Below are 13,617 nucleotides of genomic sequence, written 5' to 3' on the forward strand. Positions count from 1 at the left end.
GCACTTTGAGTACTTATCTTCAGTTAATATGTCTGAAGGCATCTTCTCTGTTGACAAGTGAGATGAATGTCCGTAGATGAAAGAACCTCTCGTACAAAATGATGTTGCACATCAGTATGCTTAGTCCGAGAATGGAAAACAGTATTGGTTACGGTACACAAGTCGACCATTGCCAGTTCACTTGTAAATGCCATCAAATACTATTAGATATATTCATTAGGGTACAAGGAAGGAGTAGAGGTGCGAAAACACTGGGTTTTTGTACTATTACATGACATATACGACATTGAAGAATACACTATACAGGGTGAAGCGAAATTTGCGCACTTGGGCGTCGCAGCGCGACTACTCACATGCCAGCAGTAAAAAAAGTCTCTCATTAAAGTTGGTCCTGTGAGTATATCAGGCAGAAAAAGGACATTGAAGAATGGCAATTTGGCAACACTGTAACCACATGTAGGGTAACTACCTCTGTCAGCACGCATTGTTCGTGCTGTACACTGTGGATAGAGTATTGGGTTAGCATGCAGGAGGTCGTGGGGTCGATCCTGGGTTGAAGCGTATATTTTTTATTTCGTAAATGTAGTCCAGGTGGTATAGTACCTGGCATCTTAATCGTCAACGATTGCAGCGGGTCCTCTAGGCACCATTTGCACTTACGTACTACGATCCTAGAAATGGACGAACAATCGTTTTCATTGGTCAGCTTTGAAAGACACCCTTTCCACATTGTGGGCGTGAATTCATTCGCACCACTTCGTATACTAGATGCGAAACCTGTTTTCTTTGTACCCTCCTCCAATAGTCTCATAGATTAGTACCAACTAATATTCTTGCCTTGTTCAGGTCCATTAAATTTCGTACATCCTTAAATTACCAGTAGGACTAGCAAAGTATTTGTTGTGTTCAGCGTTACAAAATATTGTAAATGTAGGATACATGTGACCTAAGGTACGGTGTCTTACTGTATTACAGTATGTACGAGGACGCTTTGAAAAGTTCTCGGAATCACCGCTAGATGTCAGTGCTAGAGCAATGGGGTTCCCGTGCAATAATCACACATCCTTTGTGAGTGAATACGTGGCCTCAGTGCTCTTGCTGTAGGAGTGTGGTAGTGACGACTATGTTTTTGTTCCCGCGTAGTGATTTGTGACAATAGAAAAAACTGAGATTCGAGCAGTGATTAAATACTTTCTAAAGAAAGGTATGAAAGCAAAGGAAATTCATGCCGACTTTCAGAACACACTGGGGACTCTGCTCCTTCATTTTCAACTGTTGCCAAGTGGACCAGCGAGTTTAAATTTGGTCGGGAGAGCTTAGATCATGATCTGCGTAGTGGACGGCCAAAAAGTGTTACAACCCCAGAATTTATCACAAAAGTGCATAAAATGGTCATGGAGGATCGTCGACTGAAAGTGCGGGAGATTGCTGAAGCTGTAGGGGTGTCTTCTGAATGGGTATATTATATTTTAACCGAAGAATTGGGTATGAAAAAATTATCCGCAAGATGGGTGCCGTGGCTCTTGACATTGGACAATAAACGCACCAGGTTGGAAATGTCTGAACAAAGTCTGGCCTGTTTTCAGTGCAACCAACAAGATTTTTTGCGCCGGTTTGTGACTACAGATAATACTTGGGTCGCACTACTGTACCCCAGAGACAAAACAGCAGTCAAAGCAGTGGAAACACGGTGATTCACCACCACCAAAGAAAGCAAATGCAGTGTGTTCGGCCGGAAAGGTCATGGCCTCAGTTTTCTGGGATGCAAAAGGCATTCTGCTGATAGATTACCTTCCTACTGGCCAAACAATTACGGGACAATACTATGCAAACCTCCTAGACCAACTAAAGGAAAAGATACACGAAACAAGGCCTGGTTTGGCAAGGAAAAAGGTCACCTTTTATCAGGACAATGCTCCGCCGCACACAAGTGTTATTGACATGGCAAAACTTTATGAACTGGGGTACGAATTGTTGCCACATCCACCTTATTCACCTAATTTGGCACCATCAGACTTTCATCTATTCCGCAAGCTGAAAATTTTCCTCGGTGGACGGAGATTTTCTACAAGGGAAGAACTGACAGCCGAATTGGGGAGGTATTTTGCAGGCCTGGAGGAATCTCATTTCCGAGATGGGATCAAGGCATTGGAACATCGCTGGACCAAATGCATTAGTCTACAGGGAGACTATGTTGAAAAATAAAAGCAGTTCCACCGAGGTAAGCTACTTAATTCTAGTACATTCCGAGAACTTTTCAAACCACCTAGGTAATGTCTGATGGAAATTAGCAAATAAAAAATGGGCCGCAACCCAGGGTCGAACCCTCGACCTCCTGCATGCTAACCCAAAATTCTATCCACTGCACCAACTGTACAGCACGGATATTATTTGCTGACAGAGGTACTTACCGTGGTTACAGTGTTGCCAAATTGCCACTCAACGTCCTTTTCCTGCCTGATATACTCGCAGGAGCAACTTTTGTGAGAGACATTTTTTTACTGTTGATATGTGAGGAGACGCACTGCGACGCCCAAGTGCGCGAATTTTGCTTCATCCTGTATATGACTAGGAGAGCATATGGCGACCATGTTTACTTATTGAATGAGGGGTGATGACGTTATACCTGAGGTCATAGGGTGTTAGAGAGAGACAGGGAATTAATATCCAAAAACTAAGTCTGAATTTTCGCTACTGCACATATGCGACTGATTTAATTATTTAACATTTCACCGTGGACAAGAAAAATGATCATGACGTCATACGTATGAGGTTCCTTTATAGACAGCACATGTGGTACACCTATGAGCATATGACATAAGCCAACCCTTCGTAGTGGAAGGAAGAGGGCATAAAACTTGCAGTCCTTATGAGCTTGGGTTCATCTAAATATGCATGGCTCGTAATGGATTATTGAAAAAATGCTTAACCATTGGGTATAAACAGTGTTAAATTGTTAAAGTAAAACTAATCTACTTTCTTCGTCAGGTAAGTATTGGCGTTAAGGGTTAAGTTTGTTAGGTTGGTACTTGTCGTAGATTGAAGGTGGAGGGGCTGGTCGTGATTGTGGTGCCATTACTGTCAGTTGAAGTTTTGATGTTTATTTAATCAATGGCTCGTATATGCACATTGTGCAGTATTGTGTAGTTAAATAATTAAGGAATATTTTGTACATTGAAGGTGGATTTATGTGCGTTGTTTTAGGTGTTTTATTGCATGTCAAAGTGCAATGATACTAATCTAGAGTGCTGGCTTCGTAGACGATGCCGGCAGTACGTGCAATGGATACCAAAATAACCTTCTGTGAGTACTATTTGAACACACTAGTCCTATTCTTGCTACTGTGTGAACTGGCCTTCGTTCTAATTTTTTTGTGTGAGTAATAACACTTTTTTGGGTGGGTCAGTAGGTGACTGGCAACCATACAGAGAAGATCTCTCCTCATTGCTGCTTCACATATCGTTTCATATTGTGTGTACATGCATTTCTGATTCCTAAACATGCTTCCGTGTTCGTAAATTGCTCCATTGTGATTGGGCGCTCAAGTGGTATCAAAGCGATTCCTGATGTTTTCTTCCTTTGTTTTAAATTTCCAGTATTTTAATGATTTATTCTGATTTCTGTGGTGACTGTATATCATCAGTATCCATTATGTGATGTGATCATTTTCTGCTGTAACCCATGGTGTGCTTAGTTTGTGTATTTATGTGCATTGAAATATCAGGTGTTGGCTCGTGACATCACAGTTTCATCATGGCTGACCTTGAACAAGTTGAAGGAATGAACTATCACATCATAAACATAGCTACCATGGCAGAAAAGTCAGCGCCGGGCAAATATTTGCATTTAATAGTTAATTACAGATAGCGAAAAATCACAATTTTTGCATCTAAGTTCCTTCTTTGGACGTGGTAGAATTCGCCCTTCAGGTTAAAAAAGTTTTGAGGCCTGAATAGGGAGATATTCGGCTTGTGTACCGGACCATATAGCTGTACAGTCGACATTCTGTTGATGCCTTATCTTCCTTGCTAGTTGTTGTAAGTGCATGGACTCCTTTGAAGCCTCACTCAAGGCCGTGTATTCAACTTCCGTTGTTTTCTGGATTCTCAAGATACGATTCTGCCGTATATTGCAAAGACAAAGTCAGTGTATAATCTGCTGCATGCTGCCCAATCAGCATCTACATATCCAGTTAAGCGCTTCCTACAACAGAAGAGCCCTTTGCTGCTTGCCAGTGTTCTTTGCTGTATAGGCTTTTGGGCTTACGCCATGTCAAGAAAATAAGGCGAAATTCTTTACGTTTCGCAGGGAACTGTGCCCTGCATCCTCAGAAGAAATCTTGACTGTCCACGAGAAAGCCTTCCGAAACAATGACTCTTTAAAATTTAGACGTTGTAATAAAAGTGGAAATGGTACGTTCATTTGCCACGAGGTGGCTCCCAGGATGTGGCACAACGCTAGCGTTCGAAGGGGAAGCTGACCGAACCATAACGTGTGTACATAACATATGACATTGACAGGTGTATAATATAGACACAAGCCTGGAATGAAACATGTGGCGCCGAGGAATGTACGAATTTGGAAAACACCGAGATGAAATATCAATAGTGAAAGGACAGGAAGGGAACTACCCATGTAAATTCTCAATGGCTGGCAACCAGGTCATAGGTTATAAACTTCATGGTTCTGATCCGTATTGAATTGTAAGTACAATATAATTATTAAATTAATGTAGTGATGGTCCACCTTTCAATACTATAATATGTAATGTTCTAAATTACATTAATTAATTAGGGACTAGTTTTGGCCAGGGCTGGGCATCTTTAGCCTTAATGTAAACCATCTAATAACTAAACAAATGTACATGCACACAATTGACATAAAACAAATGAAACAAATATATACACATTGACATTAAAAAACTGGGATGAAATTATGATTAATTTTGAAAATAAACTACAGTAGAATTCTATTAGTCTGGCATCCAACAGTCCGGAACGTCCGATAGTCCGGCACTATTCCAGGATTTTTTATGGTTTTTTTTTTTTTTTTTTTTTTACGTATGTAACAGTTAAAGCGCACGGCGTGGTTCGAAACCACCCGGAAGTGTCTACCACACGTCTGCTGTTGTTAGACACAGTCGGCATTGTTGGCTGTCACCACACACAGGTTCAGTGGTGAAGATGACGATGGATATCTTCATCTCCTAAACGAGATCACCTGGTTCGTTGTGAAGAGTGTGAACTGGAACACTCTTTCGGTAGCTGGAAGTCTGCCAATCTACGTTTAATCTGAAACATTTCGCACACATTCCTATCCTTATAAGATGATGAAATCTGTATGTAACTAACATTCTTAGCGTGATGCTGCAAAAAAAAGATGCCCGATTGTAAATCCTATAGTTACTTCACACGCTGTCGCAACAGATTTCCGCCACCCTATAATGACGGCTACAGTACGATAATACTCGATCAACAGTGTATAGCTCCCATTTTCCAGCATAGTTGAGGCACTGGTGAATACCTGTGCCTCGTGGTGTAAGGTAGTTGTGGTTTTACGTCGCACAGACACATTCGGTAGTTGTTCTATGCCATAGAACAACGTAGATACCACCACATTTTTGTGCTGTACGAGTCGCAAAGCAGGGAACGTGTTAAGGTACCGAAGAGTAAAAGACCAAATCTTCATATTGTAGGCTACATTTCTTTCATGGGTTTAGAATTATGGCAACGCAAACTGGGTGAATTCAGGAGAGAACACTATTTTGAGTTTTTGAGGCGCTGTTTACGGGTAGTGGCAAAGACATTGTCGTTGTTTTAGACAGCTTCGTTATCAGGAAATACTATAAGAACAAGAGTTTATTGGTTTGCGCCATACAGCTGCATATTGAACATATGGAGTGCAATGTCTGAGTGAGACCCACGTCATTTTAATGAGGGGTGATCCAGCTATGGCGCAAATTGAATTCAGACTTCGCCGCTTGGAGATTATTGTTGATGGTGCAATACAAGCCATCACTACTCAAATGTGCATATGGGCTGTCAACCATATGCAGATACATTATCCTGCTGTTATGCAAATGGACAACATGATTGTGGAAAACTAAAAAAGGAAGTTGTATAAAGTGAAAAACTTGCTGTTTAGTTATTAATTATTAAATGATTTGATTTATCTTTGTCTGCAGAATGTTTTCAGGACTATGTAGAAAATGTAATTTTCACTTATATTTATTGTTAAATTAAACAGACTTTTTCTGAAGTTGGAGTTATGTTTTCTGAAGTTGAGATTACTTTTTCCAAAATTGAAAGTTTTTTTTTTCTTTTCTGAAATTAACTTTCTTTTTCTGAAACTGAGGTTGAAAACCAATAGTGCTGCAGGGCATTAAGTTTTAAATAACCCTCATTATTATTGTTGTATTATTATTTTTAATGAAAATGCACACAATATGCAAAATACAAAACCTGTATTACATTACTCTAGTCCTAGTTTTACGGCGAGTTGGCCGTGCGGTTAGGGGCGCGCAGCTGTGAGCTTGCATCCGGGGGATTCTTCTTATGTGGTGTTCATTCCGAAGATTGGTTTGTAGCGGCTTTTCATAAACTCCGGTCTGTGGCTAATCTCTTCAAGTCCAAGTAATTATCGGAACCCTTGTCGTGAATGACTTGTTTTATGTATCCTAGATGTGGTCTACCTCTAATCCGGGAGATAGGGGGTTCAAATTCCACTGTCAGCAGCCCTGAAAATGGTTTTCTGTGGTTTCCCATTTTCACACCAGGGAAATGCTATGGCTGTACCTTAATTAACACGTTGGCTGCCAGAGTGGTACATTGTACCGCTGAGTGAGTTTCTCACGAGGGTACCGCTGACAGGTGTTGCTGTATGACTCCCTGCTAGGCCGGCGGACCACTGAGCTGTTGAATTCGCTATGCTAGTGCACTGCTATGGTCTCGTAGCAAATCCCGGTGTGCTTGGTTTCCAAAATATACTCTTTATTTAATTAATCCAACCTCCTGTTATTGACAATATGTAAGTATTTGTCCAACCAGTTTAGCCATGTGCTTAAATGTGGCGGGTTAGCTAACTCGGAAGCTCAAGATTTTGGAGATTGTGGGTTTGAATCCTACTGTCGGGAAACCTGGTTATGCTTTTCTGTGATTTCCTGTTTGCACCCCAAGCTTATGCTTACGTAATCAATTGGCCACACTGATTTCTTCCAAATTGTTGCACCCATACCTGAGCTGTTTTCTACGCTTATTGCAATAAGTATAGCATAAACATGAGTGTACTTGCATTTTGTCAACATTCATTGACAGTGTACCGGGTGGTACACCTCTATGCTGCACATTTAAATCTTCTGCCTTAAAGTACTCCTCTACAGGAGAAACATTGAACTTAAAACTAGACCAACTTAAATTTTTCTTCAGAAGATGTCACTACCGTAATTTTTGTGATTATGAAGTTGCCAGTACCATGTGAATTTCAACTTGTTTTGTTTTCCACTGATCAAGAAGTGTGGACATTCTCTCATAGATGTCACTACAAAAACTATGATCACGCACCCTGGTGCGAAGTGAAAGAACCTTTATGAAGAAATTTTGTATTCATTAGTTTTTTCTTTAGTAAATTTTGTTCATTGATGTTTGGGTTGGCAATATTTATCTTTTTTTTCCACCAGTTTTGAAGTTAGCCAATCAATAATTTCTGTGATTAATTTTCAGCCAATTCTCCCGTATTTCTTCTTCGATTTTGTGTGTAACTGTTTAATGTAGCCAATAAAAACCTGTGGGTATGTCTTGATTATTCATGAAAGGTCTCGAACTTTCCCCGAGGGTTTATAAACTGCGGATTTTCTCGTGTCTCGGCCACTTGATTAACATCTAAGTGTGTGTGTTTGTGTGTGTGTGTGTAGCAGGAGGCGGGTGGTGCTTCTTTCATCAGGCAGCAGTTCTTCAGTAAGGTAATGGCCGTTTAACATCTTTATTTCTTATTAGCTCAGCAGTTTAACCCACGGGAAAGGTCCAAAAACTTTACAATGTAACCTTATTTTCTAAAAATGCAAATTTCTGCCGGCTTCTGTAAAAACTTCATAAAATCTAATCCGGGGATAGAGTGTGCTATACCCTCTCGAGCTCCCCTTCATCTTGGTTGGAGGTACCGCATTTGTTTCTGCAATGTATTGAAGCAATTTCCATGCGCGCTACCTCAGTAGTGTGGGATTAGCCCCTGTTTGTTTGGCCAAGTGCCCTTTAGGGTTTAACATTTCCTTTTGGCAGCTCAATCTTTGACTCCATTCCTGTTGTACTTTGGCCATCTATTGAACCTGTTCTTTTTCACTAAGGCCCCATAAGTTGGGTACTAGATACCTCTGTATAATAAGATGGCTCTGACTGTCTAGGCAAAACCATGCAGTGAACATTTCTGTTGGGCCACGGCGGTACCACAGGGTGCTAGGAATTTTTATTGTAATTCGTACGTATATTGAACACTTAAGTGAAATATGATTTCGAATTTTGCTTTACTGCTTATTTACTACATGCATAGAAGAAAGAATGCTTTGGCCACCAGGACATTTGTTGCTGTGTGTCACTCCTAGGCCTTATGGTCGCCATAAGACCTAGCTGCGTCACTGCAACATAAAGCAAATTGTAAAAGGAAAGAGAGGATTTTATTGATATTTGTCTTTTACTTGCACAATGTCTTTCAGTGCTCATTGCACAATTCTCACACAAAATTTTCATTCAGGTGATGAAATATCTTATTTTGGCAGAACTTGTGGTGAAAACAATGTGTGGCATATCACGTTATTACGTGTCGAAGCTCGTAATTTGCTGTTTCCAATCATCGCTCATTATGGTGTCTGTTGAATAAAAGTTGTTCCAGATATTGCTGCATTTTCCTATGAGAATTAGGAAGGCCTTGGTGTTTGGCAGGTGTATCTGCATTCTGATGTCTTCTATGAAGAAAGTTTCTTACACTATGTGATCAAAAGTATCCGGACACCTGGCTGAACGATGTACAAGTTCGTGGCGCCCTCTATCGGTAATGCTGGAATTCAATGTGGTGTTGGCCTACCCTTAGCCTTGATGACAGCTTCCACACTCGCAGGCATATGTTCAATCAGGTGCTGGAAGGTTGCTTGGGGAATGGCAGCCCATTCTTCACGGAGCGCTGCACTGAGCAGAGGTAGTATATAAGTAATAATAATAATAACAACGTAAACGTTTCCACCTTTACAATACTAAAATATATTCACAAAATTATAAATTACACGGTACTAGTTTTGACCCATCTAGGGGTCATCATCAGCCGTATTGGAGCAAAGTGATCGGATCGCCACATTGTGTACCGTGATTTGTCACTCCACAAGACGTTTCTCCAGTGTTCAATCGTCCAATGTTTACGCTCCTTACACCAAGCGAGGCATCGTTTGGCATTGACCTGCGTGATGTGTGGCTTATGGGCAGCCGCTCAACCATGAAATCCAAGTTTTCTCACCTCCTGCCGAACTGTCGTAGTACTTGGAGTGGATCCTGATGCAGTTTGGAATTCCTGTGTGATGGTCTGGATAGATGCCTGTGTATTACACTTGACGACCCTCCTCAACTGTCGGCGGTCTGTCAGTCAACAGACGAGGTAGGCCTGTACGCTTTCGTGCTGTACGTGTTCCTTCATGTTTCCAATTTACTATCACATCAGAAACAGTGGAGCTAGGGACAAGTGGCAACCAATCACCTGAGTTCTGCCAAGCGCCTCGTTCTGCTCTCTCACGATCTCGAATGACTACTGAGGTCGCTGCTATGGGGTACCTGGCAGTAGGTGGCAGCAAAATGCACTTAAGATGAAAAATGTATATTTTTGGGGGTGTCCAGATACTTTTGATCACATAGTGTAGGTCAGTCTTGATGGTGCTGTCTTCCTGATACCAAATACAGTAGAGATAATACGCGACATTTCCGGATTTAACCTTGTTAAAATGGGAGACAATTCGCAAGTGGCACTCCTAGTGGCGTGACCTGGAAATTCGCGCTAAATTCAAATATCAATGGAAATGCATATACGGAGATGGATAAATAAATTACATCTTGAAGGAAAGTATTATTGAGATATTAACTTCAAAGCTGCTGAAGCAATTCTGGATAAATGAATGAAGAATTATTTAACAGGTTATTATTTAAAGACTGAAATTAGACATATAATCAAGATGTGAAATGGACTGCTATGAAAGGACTTGATCTTTCATTTATTCATTACTTTTATAGGTTTAGCATTCCTACCTGAACTTTTGCAGCTAGATTTGTCTTTTTCTCATTTAAAAAACATTGTGTCATCACATTAAGACACCTGTCAAGAAAAATAACGGCACGTTCCATACACACATGATTCATTGAATTAACATTTAAGAGCTGGATAATTTTCCTCTTAACTTAAAAGCATACTAACAGAAAGAAAATGTATAAATTTAGCCTCAAAAACGTTCAAAATTTCCCTATAAAGAATACTTGCCATTTCATTAGGGTAAAGCAAATTTGCATCATCATATTGTTTCAACAAAATACGTACATTTCTTAAGTCACCCATATTATCTTCAGTGCTTGACAACGCACCACAAATGGGGTAACTTGGAACACAACCAGCCACACATACATGCACATGCATTTTCCTGAATTAAATCAAAACCCACAGATCACACCTACAGCACATTGGTATTGAAGATTAACTGCTGCACTATACAATAAAATAAGCTTATTATATTTTCAGCCAGTTAAAATATGGGTTGCGCAAGTCAGAAGTTTAGGAAGTACTACAAAAATCTCTGTATAACTGGAAGAATATTGTATATGCAAACACAATATTTACTTACATTTTCTTGTCACTAGGGAAATGCACGTCATAGTTATTGCAGCCAAAAACAGCACACATTTTTCCACTCATGCTGAGAGGTGATGTAAAGGAATGACACACGCTACTATTTGCTTATTTTAACTTAATGGAAATGCATAAATAACCCCAAAAACCTCACAAACAAATACACGTGCTCTTATGACATAATCATTAACTCCAGGTCGCTTTGCTGGACAGAGCTCTAATCGCTGTCCCTCGATATCTTGCAGACTGTCGCGTATTGTCTCTACTGTATTTGCGATATCCAGGATTCGTTTCATATGACGAGCTTTAACTTTCTTTAAAATTATCAGGTTGTTAATTTTAACCCAGATTATATGGATCCCATAAGTTGCTATTCGTGCTATAGCTGTTTTAAATAGTATCATTGGTGCTATAGCTGTTTTAAATAGTATCATTGCTGTTTTTGTTGAATGTTTTTGTGGTTGTTGAATGTTGTAAATTGGTTTTATTACTGATGTTGTTCCTTCTATGATGTGATTGTTGTTGTCGTTGTTGTTACAAGTGAAATATGTAATGCGAGTGGAATGTATTTTTTTTTTCAAATGTTACCTCTACTACAGTGGTAACACCAAACAAGGCACAAACACAGTTAAAAGGGGAAGGTAAGAGTACAATACACAATATAAGAAAACACTACACACTTGGAAAAACAGTAACTAGCCTTTACGCGGATCTCTAACAAAACAAGTACGTAACTATCAGTAGGGCCAACTAGTGAACGACAAAACGGGAAGATGGAAGGGCTGGGAACCTACCAAAGGCATGGACATGGCTTAGATAGCGGATTCCGAAATGAATCACCGTGATCCTTAGTTTTTAAAATATTATTTACAAGATAATTCTACATATACATTCCAAGTTATGAGCTATAAGTTCAGTGATATACATAGGTTATTCGTAGCAGTGTAAATTCAAATTATAAATGAACTGTACATCTAGTTACCAATGCAGTAGTACAATGCAATTTATAGGTTATCCAAAATCTAGCGTACCTAAAGTGATACAGAACTATCAGAGGCAAACCCCAAGGGAAATACTATTAAACTACAATATACATATTTTAGTGAAACAAAACGGGAATGCCTCGGAAACGAACAGGTAAGTCTAGCTGAAAAACTAAGGCGTCATAAGTAGCTAATTTGGTGAATCTAGGCGAGGTTAGGGCAGACTCCTGTATGAAAAGCAAATCGGAACATTACGGAAATTTTAGCGGAGCGGAATTCAAGAGTGCTTACCCGAGGAGTGTGCCATCCCGAAAACCGGAGGGACGTCATCCAGACAGGCTGCTCGCAGACAGATAAACAGAGACCAACAGAATTCAGGATACAGAATTCATTCGAACACTGCCTCGCTCACTATATATAGGAATACTGGCCTTGGAGGCAACCAATCAGCGTGCACGTGTTCCCTATCGCCACCTAGACTCACCAATCACAACCTTACTTTCGATCGAGAACTTTGACTAACATTCTAGAATACGCATGATCACGAAAGTCGTATTTTTCCAGAATAGACAGAACACGCTTTCTAGAACACATACCAACAAAGTAACACACCCTGTACAAAAGTTATGTAACTCTCTAGATCTTTCCAGGAACTATAGACAGAATTCTACTATTTACAAATGCCTATGTTACAACATTATACAGTACAGGTTAGGTCAATAAAAATAAAACATCATATTGCATTTCAAAAAAGTACATTCCACTCGCATTACATATTTCACTTGTAACAGTTGTTGTTGTTGTTTGAAGAGTAACTCCGAGATGTTTGAATTGTGGTACTACTTCTAGAGGTTTATTTTGAAGGGTCAGTGTATCTTTTGGTGAGAGTTTACCACATCTTCTGAAAGTTGTTTGTTTAGTGTTGTCATGATTTATTTGTAAGTCATTTTTTTTAGGGCCCATGAAGTGAGTTTTAGTACCTTCTGGAGCTCTTCTCTGTCTCGTTGGCTGAACGGTCAGCCGGTTCAGAGGGTCCCGGGTTCGATTCCCGGCCGGGTCGGGGATTTTAACCTTAATTGGTTAATTCCAGTGGCACGGGGGCTGGGTGTATGTGTTGTCTTCATCATCATTTCATCCTCATCACGACGCGCAGGTCACCTACGGGTGTCAAATAGAAAGACCTGCACCTGGCGAGCCGAACCCGTCGTGGGATATCCCGGCACTAAAAGCCATACGACATTTCAGTACCTTCTGGAGCTCTTCTGTCTTGAGCCCATCTGCATAGACTAGAAGTATTACTGGACTGTCCTTAATGATATTTGTAATGTCCGCTGTCACGACATTGAACAATAATGGTCTAATCAAATCTCCTTGTAGAACACCATTAGTTTGATTAAACTCTTGGATAAGGTGATATCATCAGATATTTGGCTGAAATTGTAATTTAAGATGTCTGAATGTGTGCTTCGCCAATCAGCAGACTGAGTTTTCGGATGAGTGTTTCCCCATTTACGAAATCAAACTCTTTTCTGTAATCTATGAAGACTACAAAATATTTTCTTCCTGGGTGTCGTATTGTATCTTGAACATGTTCTAGTAAGCAGTTCACTTTCTGAAACCAAATTGGTTTTCTGGTATCAGGATATCTACTTCATCAGTAAGCCTGCTGTTTAAAATTTCCATGAATATTTTGAAGGAAGTGTTTTCAAGGGCTGTGTAAAGTCTGAGTTACAGGTTTCCTTTTATTGTTGATGTTCTCGACTGTTCT

General features: G+C 40.1%; 1 protein-coding gene across 2 annotated transcripts in view; it reads left to right on the top strand.

Annotated features, from left to right (window-relative positions):
- The window catches only part of LOC136885738 (protein Mpv17), a 143,653-nt gene that overhangs the window by 8,047 nt on the left and 121,989 nt on the right, over window positions 1-13,617 (top strand). The window contains exon 2 of one of the 2 annotated variants that reach the window (XM_067158475.2): window positions 3,205-3,303. The exons of the other annotated variant lie outside the window; for it this stretch is intronic. The gene's annotated coding sequence lies outside the window, so the exon portion shown is untranslated. The remainder of the gene's footprint in view (window positions 1-3,204; window positions 3,304-13,617) is intronic. 2 annotated transcript variants of the gene reach the window in all.

The sequence above is a fragment of the Anabrus simplex genome, chromosome 14 (assembly GCF_040414725.1).
Source record: "Anabrus simplex isolate iqAnaSimp1 chromosome 14, ASM4041472v1, whole genome shotgun sequence".
Lineage (NCBI taxonomy): Eukaryota > Metazoa > Arthropoda > Insecta > Orthoptera > Tettigoniidae > Anabrus > Anabrus simplex.